This window comes from Cibotium barometz, chromosome 35 (assembly GCF_041138505.1).
Source record: "Cibotium barometz isolate CiBa-2024 chromosome 35, ASM4113850v1, whole genome shotgun sequence".
NCBI classification, from domain to species: domain Eukaryota; kingdom Viridiplantae; phylum Streptophyta; class Polypodiopsida; order Cyatheales; family Cibotiaceae; genus Cibotium; species Cibotium barometz.
The window spans coordinates 45,063,584-45,077,029 of record NC_141080.1 but is presented as its reverse complement, the minus strand read 5'-3'; the positions used below and the strand labels follow the sequence as shown (position 1 = coordinate 45,077,029).

At 40.0% G+C, this 13,446-nt stretch overlaps 1 pseudogene; it reads right to left on the bottom strand.

Moving 5' to 3' along the window:
- Positions 1-6,661: 6,661 nt before the first annotated feature.
- LOC147618498 (tryptophan synthase beta chain 1 pseudogene) lies at positions 6,662-7,887 on the bottom strand (annotated as a pseudogene).
- Positions 7,888-13,446: the final 5,559 nt, after the last annotated feature.

Genomic DNA, 13,446 nt, shown 5'->3' with positions numbered 1-13,446 from the left:
GACATGCTGCATAACAAACAACCTTTCATTATCCTCATTGTTTCTGCTTGAAGATGCATAGTTGTTTTGCTGCAATTTTCCATTTTGCATGTCAGCCTACTTATGACAATCTGCCTGCACATGTCCAGGCTTACCACAATAAAAGCATCCACGTGTATCATTATACTGCCTTTGCCAATTTCCACGACCTCTTTGACTCCCCCTGTCTCTGAATTGGCCTCTTCCACCTGTGTGTTGTTGTTGTTGTGAATTCTGGGACTGTTGTTGTTGCTCCTGGCCATAATTCTGATTACCTGTTCGGCCACCTCCTTGGCCGTGTTCACGGCCTCCTCTACCTCGTCCTCTTCTTGAACTTGTGTAGAAGGCCTATTGCTCTGAACTGTTTTTGTTTTGTGAAAACTGTTAGTCTTCACCCAAGCTCTCTCTTCTATAAATCAACATAGACACCAAATCTGTGAAATTGGGAATGTTTTCTCGAGTCTGAAAAGATGTCTTGAACGCCTTGTATTGTGTCCCGAGACCACGTAGATAGACTTCCACCTTATCATCATCATCTACTGAAATGCCAATAGATGCAATGGATTCCACAATACTCTTGATCTTCAATGCATAGTCATTCACAGACATACTCTTTTTCTCCATAGTATGAAGTTCATTCTTCAAATGTATCTTTCGTGCCTTGGTATTCGTTTCATAGAGTTTTACCAAGGTGTCCCACGCCTCCTTGGGGGTTTTGGCATCCTGTATGTGCCCAATCATGGTGTCCTGTATACTGATAGAGAGACAATACCTAACTTTTCTGGCTCCTTGGTTCCAATCCTTGAACTCTTTCACATCTGCAGCAGTCGGATTAATCTCCGGTATCTCAGGTGCCTCTTCATGCTCACCTTCTATGTAGTCCCAGTAACCCTTTCCCATTAGGAGATTTGTCAACCTCAACCTCCAAGCATGGAAATTGTCCTTGTCAAGCTTCTCAGCAACAATTTGGTTTATGCCATCATTTGACATCTTGCCAGACACAAATTTACCAGAAACAGCACTCTGGTTGTCCTGCACAAACTGCTGTATTTTCTGCAACGGTATTGTACTACACTCAGATGTCACAACCAGTGACCTCAATGTGCATACATACACCCAATGGCAACTATTAACCTCCTTGCAGCACACGCAATGTCTGCACAACCAATCTGTCTTCCTGCAGTTCTTAAAACAAAGTTCTGCATAGAATCGATGACTTACCCGTGCAGTGCTCGAAATCGCCTGCTTTTTGAAAAACGGAGGTCCTAACATGCCCGAAACGCGTTTTCGGCTCAAAAAATTCGTCCAATATAGGACCGATAGGACAGTATAGTTGCCCTATAGCTTTACTCCCGCGAAGAAAGCTCCTCAATCAGAGATCATTTGCCGGTGCCTTCCGTAGAGCTCTCGACAAGCCAACACAAATAGGGAAGAGTAGATGAAGCTCTTACCCTCATACTGCTTCTCTTGCTTTGCAGCTTAGCCCTTAGCATGAACGAGGCTCTAATACCATGAAAAGATGTAGGGGAGAAGAGCGCTTGAGCTCTTGCAAGCACACACTCACACTCACAAAACCCTAAAAGAGAACACATAAGGTGAGAGGTTGAAAATCGTCTTCTTCTTCACACAACACTCAACACACCATATACAAAGATAAGAGTACACACAATATGAAAAGGTACTCAACCAAATACATACTAGGGTTCTCTATAGTGTGAACCCAACTAAATGAGCTGGCGCTATAACTATGCCAGCTCTAGAATGGCTATCACACAGCCTATCAGCCCACTGGCCGCATATCACCCATGATCTCACCAACCATGCCAGTGGTGTAAGTGTGGGGCATATCCCCCAGGCGGGTCATCAGTGTCCACCACCTCACTAGATGAGCTCGATATCTCAACAGTATATGTGATAAAGAGGAACCCATTTCCTTTGAGGAAGCATATGAAAATGATCGTTGGATGCAGGCCATCCAGGATAAGTACGAATCAATCCTCAAAAATGACACTTGGTATTAAACCTTGGATGTAGGCTATACAGGATAAGCACGACTTAATCCTAAAAAATGGCACTTGGTATTAAGCAAATTTACCTTACGATAAAAAGTCCATTAATATGGAGTGGGTTTATAAGCTGAAGCATAAAGCTGATGGTACCATTGATCACTACAAGGCAAGGCTTGCAAAGGGTTATGCTCAAGAGAAGGGCATAGATTATGATGAGACCTTTGCACCCATGTCTCGTGTGACTACTATTAGGTGTATTATTGCATTGGCAATGCATCATGGTTAGGATGTACATTAGTTGGATATCAAGACTACCTTCTTAAATGGTGACTTACATATCAAAAGGTTTATGTTGTGAAGAGGTAAGAATCTAAAGTATGCAGGTTAAGAAAAACTTTATATAGCCTAAGCAGGCTCCCATAGCATGGTATGAGAAGATAAATGCATACTTGGTTGCAAATGGTTCTTTCAATAGTCCAACTCAAAGTACCCTCTATGTAAAGGGGAGCAAAGAATATTTTTTGATCATCGTTTTAAATGTTGATGACAAGTTGTTCATAGGCCCTAATGAGGAGAAGATTTCAGCTTTCAAGGCTCCTCTATCTATGTAATACGAGGCTAGACATGCAATTTGGGGTCTCCCAGTTGAGCAGTTTTATGCATAGTCCCGGAAGTAAGCATTGGTAGGCTGCCAAGTGAGTATTCAGATACTTACAAGGCACTCAGTCCCTTGGCTTATTCTATGCTAAGGGGGTGGATGCTTTCATTGATTCCAATTGGGCTAGATGTTATAACATGCGAGTGTCACTAGTGGCTTTTGCTTTCACCTTGGTGATTCATGTATATCATGGCTCACGAAGTAGTAGCCTAACAATGGCCACTTCAGGCTATGAAGCTGAGTACACGGTAGCTTTTATAGTGAAGCTGAGTATACGGTAGCTTTTACAGCGAAGCTGAGTACACGATAGCGTTTAGAGTGAATGTGGAGTGTGTATGGATCAGATGCGTTTTGGCAGATCTTAGTATTGAGTAGCAGTTCCCCACCTTCATCTTCACTAATAGCCAAAGTGCATTAGCCATTGGTGCAAGGAACCTAGTGTTTCATGCTTGCACAAAGCATGGAGTGTATCAAAGATGTCCTATTGTGAGCATACATTTTGTTGTTTTTTACATAAAAGCATGGGTTGAATTGAGTTCTCAAGAAAGACAACATCTCTACTCACCAAAATTTGCTTTGTGGTTGGATGGTAGAGTCTATACCCTTTGCATTCTAAATTGTATCCCACAAAAATACATTTTATCGCCTTATAATCTAGCTTATCATGTTGTTACTAAGGCATAAGAGCATAAGCAAGATAACCAAAGATATGCAAATGAGCCACAGAGAGCTTCCTGCCATTCCAAGCTTTAGAAGGGGTAGCTATCTACAAGGCCTTGGTGGGGCACACGGAATTGCCTCCGGCCAAAAAACATGAGGTATATCTTGGCCTTTAACCATGCAATGTGCTATCTCCATGAGAGATATGTTCTTCCTCTCAATGCCACACCATTTTATTGAGGTGTATAAGGCAATGTGCATTAATACTTTATACCTCTTTCAGCCATGTATATATGAAACTCCTTTGTTTCCCCCTTGATTTGTACGAAGGGTGCCAAGTTTACATGTTGACACATTTTTAGCCATAGAAACAAGGTGTCTAAAGCATGTAAAAACCTCTGACTTTTTCTTCAATGGATACACCCAAGTGTACATGGAGTAGTTATCAATAAAAGTCACAAAGTAGAGATATCCCCCGCAATCAATGGTGTTCTCATGGGACTACATATATCACTATGTATAAATTATAATTTTTTGATAGCCCTAATTAATCCATATTTTCGAAATGATGCCCGTTCATCTTGCCCAAAATACACCCCTCACCTATATGTTTGATGGAGGCCTCAAGCTTTGGCAACTCTAACACCATCTCTTTCCTTTTAAGGTGAAAACAAACTCTACCAAAATTCAAGTGACTAAAGCAAGCATGCCATAGATCCATGTCACTCATAGCACATGTGGTAGTAACTAAACAAGCATTATGTGCCAATATCTCATATATGTCCAACCTATAAAGCCCATGGCTTACAGTACCAGATACCACAATGATGTCTCCATCACTCTAGTCATGAACTATATACTTGTCATCAATAAATCTGACCATTAGGCCTACCCTAGCAATGGTAGGAGACTGATAATAAATCCTTTTTGGTCCCTAGCACAAGCGACTTCCGAGAGAGTGATTGTCCCACCATTTATAGTAGTGAAAACAATGTTACCAACTCCTTTTACTGGATATGAGGAATTATTTACACATGTGATTGTTCCTTCTTGAGAAGCAGACTCAAGTGAAGAAAATAAATCACACTGAGAAGTAATGTGTTGGCCAGTAACCCAATCTATCTTGCTAGGATAAATCACATTGAGATGCATTATCATTTTGTAAGGGAGAGGGTTCTAGCAAGTAATGTGGGTTTGGTATATTTCTACACAGAGGATCAGGCGGCTAAACAGAGTTGTTACAACATGTGGTTTATAGGCTGTGTGACTACGACTTTGGTGTACTAGAGTTATGGCATAGTTGTAGCACCAACTCATTCATGTACTAAATTTTGTAAGTTATTTATGCAAGTGATGAAGTGTTGTTTTTTGTTGATTTTCCATGCTTCTAAGCTACCAATTCCAACAATGCATTAAAATTTATGAAATGCATAAACAAAAATTAACTTCCCACTCTAATTCACACCTAATCGAGCTTAATGCAACTTATGTTTTTGGAGTGGATTATTCTACTCCTATCACAAATGCTAAGCTAGAGATATAAGCCTTTTGGGCTTCAAAATCATGCAAATCACCAAGAAATTAGGGTTTTCCTCTTCTAATTTATGCCACTAGAATGTCCAACTGTAAACAAGCTTCAAAACGAAATAAAAAACAACCAACACATTGAGGGCTCCAAAATTGAAAACTATATGTTTTTAAAAGTGTGACCTCCTTATCAACACTAGGCAATATTGGGCAATCCCAATAGCTTGGAATGGATGGAAAAACATAGCTAAATCTTAGGATTTGCTTCATATAATTAATATAAGGCATTATTATTGATCCCAATAGCTTAGAATGGAGGAGTTGAGCCCTAGGCTTTTCCCCATCGGTCGTGGCAAATATGTTCAAGTCAAGAGTAAGCTTACCTTAGGCTTGCTAAATCAAGTGTCGTTTGGTGCTTTTTACCGTAGAGCCACATTGCAACTTCTCGTGTGGGTACACTAGCTTGTCCGTTGCATCCTCGCTCCATTATCACATGGGAATGCCACCAGAATGCTCCTTTGCTAAGGGTGTAAAGGTAGAGCTTCCTTTTCCTAGATGGAAGCAAGAAGGAGATATCCTTCATGGTGGAGGGAGAATCCTACGAACAAACCTATCTAGCAAGCATCGACCATCAAGCCTACTAACAAACCTATCTCACAAAAGGGGGTGGAGAAGAAGCTAATGAGAGGGAGAAGCCTACAAAACAAACCTATCTATAGCAAGTCTACAAACAAGCCTAATGAGAGGGAGAAGCCTACAAACAAACCTATCTATAGCAAGTCTACAAACAAGCCTAATGAGAGGGAGAAGCCTACAAACAAACCTATCTAGCAAGCATGCAAGATTCAAAAAAACACAAGCAAGAGGGTTGGGAGGAGAAGGAGAGCTCACAAGTATTATATTATAAGGGAATGAATGTGTACTGCTCAATGTTAAAAATGACTTATATACAATTGACTAGTTTCATAGTAGGACAAATAAAACTTAAAAATAGTTCTCGACCACTTCCCTTTTTGGCATTAAGCTCATGGTAAGGCTGCTTTAGTATTATCTTACAAAAGATAGGTGCACGTTCGGGCAAGTAAGATGGTAGTTGAGGTAGGTGAAACCATGTAAACCATTGAAGTGGTTAACCAACACTATTAGTGATGCAAATAGTAACACATGCAACACTCATCCACCACACTTTTAAAATTTAGTCCTCAAGCAACATTAGGAGCATTTCTCTAGTGCCCTCGTCTTCTTATAGTACACATGAAATTTGACAAACAATGCCTTTATAATAATGTGAACAAGAGTGTTGGTGTTGTTGCTTGTGTTGCAAAACAGAAACATGATTATACTAAGTACTTCACCTTATGAAACATGCTTTAATTTTGTGAAATATTCAAAACATCTCCATGCACCACTCTCATCACATGTTGCATAATAAAACCCTAAAGTGACATAAATGAGGTCTTAAAATGTAAACATTGAATTCATAAGTACATTAAAACATAGTATGAAATCTTGTCACACATCTTGCTTGCTAACTTCAGAGGAGAGAGGTGCCCTTTGTGGTACTTAGATATGTGGAATGTGTGCATGCTCCTTACATATGCCATCATAAAAAACAAGAGAAGGAAGAAGAGGAGGAGGAATTCATATATGACCTACTGAGCTTTATGCCTCAATTTACAAACTTGACAATAGAAAAGTCCTAAAAAATTATAGGATGCACACCCTATTTTTTGGCAACGCATTCTTTTTAAAGGCAATGCATTTTTTTTTTAAAAAATGACATAAACATTCATTTCATATGTTCAATAGCTAGTGGAATATCCATATCATCACTCCTCCCACTACAATTCACTATAACTCTTGTGTCAGGCTTCAAAGTTGGACACAACTTCTCCAAGTAAGCTAATGCATGGGATGTTTCCAAAGCTGGTATGATGCCCTCAAGCTTTGCTAGCCTATGAAATGCACTTAAGGCCTCTTCGTTAGTAACATTGTAGTATTCAACTCGATTAATGTCTTTTAGGAAGCTATGTTCTGGTCCAACACTTGGGTAGTTTAAGCCAGGAGCAATGGAATGTGTCTTTACTATTTGGCCATAATCATCTTGTAATAAGTAACTCATAGCCCCATGAAAAACCCCTATGTCACCCTGAGTGAGGGTGGATGCATGCATACCGGTGCGCATGCCCAATCCGCCAGCCTCCACTCCAATCAACCTTACATCATCATCATTGATGAAGTCATGGAAAAGGCCAATGGCATTAGAACCTCCTCCTACACAAGCAAGGAGGACATGTGGCTTGAATCCCCACTTGTGGAGAGCTTGTCGACGAGTCTCTTCACCAATGACAGCATGGAGGTCCCTGACCAGCATGGGAAAGGGATGGGGTCCGACGACGGATCCTGGGATGTAATGGGTAGTTTCTAGATTTGTGACAAGGTCTCTGATGGCCTCCGTCATAGCGTCTTTGAGGGTGGCTGTGCCCAAGTGCACAGGCCTCACGTCAGCCCCTAGGAGTTTCATACGTGAGACGTTGAGCGGTTGGCGGGTGATGTCGTGGGCGCCCATGTAGACCACGCATTTGAGACCAAAACGGGCGCATGCGGCAGCCGTTGCGACGCCGTGCTGGCCGGCGCCCGTCTCCGCCACCACGCGGCGTCTGCCAAGCCGGGCGGCCAGGAGGGCTTGGGCGAGAGCGTTGTTGATATTGTGGGAGCCCGTGTGGTTGAGATCCTCGCGTTTGAGGTAGAGGAGGGGTCCTGGGCGCCGCCGTCCATGCTGGTGGTGGTAATGCTGTGTGAGCCGCTCTGCGAAGTAGAGAGGGGACTCTCGTCCGGCATAGTCGTGCAGGAGGTCGGCCAGCTCAGCCCGGAAGGCCGGGTGGGCGGACAGCGAGCGGAAGGCCTGCTCCAGCTTGTGCAGGGCGGGCACAAGAACCTCCGGCACATATTGTCCGCCGTAGCGCCCGAAGCGGCCCCTCCCATCGGGGCGCGTGCAGGGCGCCATGGTGGACGCACAAACCGCAGCCATTTTTTTTTGAGACCTACTCTCTCCCCCCTCCCTATATATCTATCTCCAGCATGTGTACGAAAAGCAATACACCCATGTGATAAAATAACTCAAATAAAATAATAATTGACCCCCTCTCTATATCTATCTCCAGCATCTGTACGAAAAGCCCTTTCCAATACACCCATGTGATTAAATAACTGAAATAAAATAATAATTGAAAGTACCGCAATTGGTAAAGCGTGTGTGTGTGTTTTTCCGGTAAGGTCTTGTGATCGAGTCTTACTTTTACAGCTCTCATCCATAAGGACACCTCTCCAGCATGTGTACGAAAAGCCCTTTCCAATACACTCTTGCGATAAAATACTTGAAATCATTAAGAGAAAATAATAATTCAAAGTTTTGAAAAATGTTATTGCATCTAATGGCTCTAGAGTCCTAGGACACATTCTCCTTTTTCTAATGGACTTACAGTAGAGCTCTAAATGCCATTTTTTGCGAGACCTACTCTCTCCCCCCTCTCTATATCTATCTCCAGCATCTGTACGAAAAGCCCTTTCCAATACACCCATGTGATAAAATAACTGGAATAAAATAATAATTGAAAGTACCGCAATTGGTGAAGCATGTGTGTATGTTTCCGACAAAGTCTAGCCTTACTTTCAACTCTCATCCATTAGGATACCTCTCCAGTATGTGTATGAAAAGCCCTTTCCAATACACCCATGCGATAAAATAAAAAAAAGTGCGAAGAACCATTTTTAATATTTTTTTCCCATAGATTAGTACCATGGAAAAAATTACCATGCCCTTTCATCAAATGTAAATTCCAAAAATATGAGCATTTTATTATTTTGGTAGTTTTAAATCTTTAATGGAAAGTCTTCAGGTTGAATAGTCATGGACAAACATTTTAAAATAATACACTCTTCTGGATAAGCAAAGATGCCACCTCCTTGGATTTTTTTTGTCCTTCCTAACTTTTCCAATTAATGACCGCTGACCCCATAATACACTCTTCTGGATAAGCAAAGATGCCACCTCCTTGGATTTTTTTTGTCCTTCCTAACGTTTCCAATTAATGACCTCCTCCCCCTCATAAAAAGTTAATGCTTTTACCAAGCTTCAGCAATCATTGAGAGTCCTAAACCCATGTGATAAAATGACCGCGGACCCCCTCCCCCCTCCTAAAAGTTAATGCTTTCATTTCTTTAAAGTTGCCAAGCTTCATAAATTATTAAGAGTCCTCGACCCGTGTGATAAAACAATTGAAAGTTTTGAAAATTGTTGAAAGATCCATTGCATCTAATGGCTCTTTCAAATCATTAAGAGTCCTAGACACATGTGATAAAATAATTGAAAGCTTTGAACATTGTCGAAAGAGCCATTGGAAAACGTTGAATAATAATAATAATAATGATTCACATTAAGGCTAGAATTGTAATAGATTTCTCTTTAAAATAACTATTGAGAGACGGCATGTGCTATATTAGGCTGAATATAGTCCCCCCACCCCCCCTCTGGGAGATGCAATCCACACTTCTAGAGAGAACCACCTCACGTGGTGAGACTGGGTTTGAATCTTTGCAAGTTGAGGTTTCTACACGTGTCACTCCAAAACCTAAGCTCAATCTATTTGAATCACAGGTATTATTAGCAGGATGGCCACACATGGGGGGTGTAATTTTCTTTGATTCTTGGGTGAGAGGTTCACTTATTGCATGTGCACTTTTGACAAACCCCTCTTTAAGGCTTATGACAAACCCCTCTTTAAGGCTTATGACAAACCCCTCTCCCTTCCCTTGGACCTTGTCCAGCTTCCTCTTACATTGGCCACCACTAGGCTTCCTCACTTCAATGCTCTTGGCCTCTAATGGATTATGGAAAAAAGTGATTAAGGATTACTAATCCTCTAATAGATTATAAAAAAGTGATTAAGTATTACTAATCCTCTCATTAATTTTTTACTTTTGATGTACATTTTGGTCTCTCACTAATCCTCTAATGGATTGTGGAAAAAATGATTAAGGATTACTAATATTGTCACTATTTTCCCTCTTTTGATGTATGTTTTGGGCTCTCACTAATCTCAAGTGGTAGGTTATCTTACACAATTAAATACACCATTGAATTCCTCATAAAATTAACATTGTTTATAGCCCCATTTGTGATAGAGTTGATAAAAATTTAAGATTAATTGCACTTTTAATTATGATCCTCTCGCAACATGGGAATGAGCTAAAAGAAGCTCAAATCCATGAGATCAATTGGGTTTCATGAATGCGATGATGCCTCGCAGCACTTCCTTTGATCATAAATTCATCAAACAATGCACCTAAACACTAGTAAAAAGCTCAATTTATATTTCTTTTTGGTCACTTTCTTCTCACTAGTCACTTTTCTAATACAAAAAACCACTCTGCTAGTGAATTTAGTGAGCATTAAGCAAATTTTAATAGTTTTTTGTGTTTTTTCTTTGAATCAAGGTGCCTAAATATATTACTTACATTCTAATACACCAAAAAACAAAAAACTATTCAAAAACGAATAAACTAAGCAATTTTACCCTATGTTTATGCATGCAAAGAAAGCTAAAGAATCACTTCTTTACTTTCTAATGAACAAATTAATGAAATCAATGCAAACTAACCTTTAGAATTCCTATATGGATGCTAAATACACACTTATAGACAATCAATTAACACAATTCAATGTAAATCTCTCTTTTTCTTCTACTCTTTCATGCATTAACCATATTTTTTTGTTTTTCCATTATACATGCGCTTAATAATGCATTTAAATGCAAAGCAAAAGCCAATGGATCAATTCAAACAAACAAAACACAATCTTTATGCAAAAATTCAACTTCTTAGTCTCCTTTCCTCTTAACCTCCATAGCTTGTGGCTATGTGTAACAAGAATCGAAATGCTAATTTCCTTCTTCTTATGCAAAATAATCATCAAGGAGACACTAGGAGAGAGAAATACCAAAGCATGGGGATTTTCCTCGACAGCACAGTGGTGCCAAATGGAAAGCCTTGCAAGCGGTTAGAAGCCACTTACCATTGTGCTTATATGTTGTTGGGTGTTTCCCGATGTCGAACTCGTAGTTCTACCTGAGAGCTTGGTTTGCTACTTCTCCCTCCAAGGTTATCAAGCTTGGGGAGTCTCCATGGGATGTAGAGCCGCACATTGCACCAAATTTGAAGGAACAGGGGTTGGTGAAGAGCCCTTCTCACACTCTCTACTCCTTTAATTCTCACTCACTCAGATAAGTAAGTAAGTAAGCATGTGTAGAAGTAAGTAATAAGAGGGTTTATAATAAGCATGCATAAGATTAAGAAAGCAAGAGCTTAATAGGATAATAGAAGAGTGTGTTATATTGAGAGGAAATTGAGTTACATATAAATTTGGTGTGTCCATACTTAGAGTAAGTGTGTCCACCAACCTAGAGTATCCAAAACAAAGATTCAAGCTCTACGCTCTAGTAACTCTTCTCCTTGGACAATGAAGCACATAGTGGCAGGAAACCTTGTAGATACATCTTTGCTTACAAACAATAAAAGATGGAAAATTTTACAAAGTAGTCGTCAAACAAGTGCTTTTTGACTATTATTCTAAGAAGGTAACCAATACATTTATATTGCATTTATGAGTGGAATTAGGACTAAGTGAGTCGAAATATATTAACCAAAGCCCTTAGACACCAAGTTAATAAACACACATATCAATGATTTGTATTAGATATCTTATTTAATAAAATTACCTTATCTATATCTCATCTCTAATATAATGTTTATTGGAGATGCATTATTTAGTAAAAATATTTAGTCTAAGTTTCATGTTCAATGTTATATTTGTTGGAAATACAAGAGGCACTCTAGGATTCATATGAACATGTGGATTCATTGAAAATGTTTATGAGGGATGTTCACAGAAAAAAGGCATGGACTTAATAAAAAGAGGCCGACAAACGGTCTAGGATATCATAGGCATAGGGTATGAAGGGAGGACATTGTAGCTCCTCAGCTAAGTGACTTTGTAATTAACTTGTTCTCTAATCCTATGTTTTTCACTAATTTTTCTCTTAGTGGAATGGCAAGACAACAATCTGGTGTATCAGACCAGTCAGGCAATGCCATGGGAGACATGTAGCCACCCGCCAGAGCTTCTGGATTCAAACACCAACTCTAGAGTGGTCATGGGGACACTCAGAGCTCAACTCAACTTTGGAACTTCTCACAGTCACACTCTGGTCTCACTCTGCTAAGTCACTCTCCTCTCTCTCTCTCTCTCTCTCTCTCTCTCTCTCTCTCTCTCTCTCTCTCTCTCTCTCTCTCTGTGGCACACATCATGTTTCTTAAAACAAAGACACAACATTCCGAGTCAACACATTGTGAAGAGTACAAAGAGATTAAGTGGGTTGCAACATTGCTCTTTGATAAATGTATTACTTCTAGAATCGTCGGTACAAAGAGATTAAGTGGGTTGCAACATTGCTCTCTGATAAATGTATTACTTCTAGAATCGTCGGTACAAATTCATTAGTACAAGTTCACTATAGAGCAACTGCTTGACACATGACTAAAACCTCCTAAGACTATGACCGTAGCATGGTTTACATCACTCGCTAAAAATCACTAGTTATGACTATCAGCAGCATGACTTATGCAACCTTCAGCTAGCTCTCCCGTTGCTTGCCTTGCATCATCCTTTTTTTTTAAGCTCGATTTTCTTGATCTTGGCAACAGCTACTCCGATGGTTACAGCCGCGCCATCTTCACATGTGCAGTACCTACAGTACCGAGGTGGTGCTCACGATGTGGAAGGTGGTTAGACTGAGCGCTCTACTGCCACTGATATGTTGGGCACAACACCTGGCACACTTGGTGTTGGAGCTTCTACTCCGGAACCCGTTCCCTTGGTAAATTTTTCTTTGAATTTCATAAACATCTCTTGAGGAGTGTAGTTTGGAACGTACACATTATATTATAGTCTCACGACTTAAGAACTTGTACTTTAACGATTTAAGCCCCATCACAGATTAAGCCATCTCACGTATTAACTTTTTCCAACGATCTTCAATAGCCATTGTACATTTGGTAAGCTTATTGCTTACTATTCTTTTAGCTAAATTAATGTAGCAGCTATTCCATGAGTACAAATCCATACTCATGCACTAGAGAACATTTTCACCAAAGCCTCACCATCGATAGCTTCCAAGTACATCTCTAGATGGGGGGGCCATGGTGGGCAAAAGCCTGGTCAATGGTACAACCCATCGCTGGAATTTTCCTTCAAATTACAAACCTCTCCAAATGACGCTATCATCTTCACAAATCAATGATCTATCTATATTAGCCTTGCAAGTTAACATAATTATTTCAATCCTCACCAACAAGTGGCTAATTCAACACAAAACAATTCAATAAGAGTTTATACGACTCAATTTTTGTACTTCATGTAAATCTGCTTCATAAGAGTACTTAAATATACATAAAAACATAAAAAGCACTTGGGAGGAAGAAGAAAGAAGGAGCAAGTCCTACCCAAGAACATTTGAC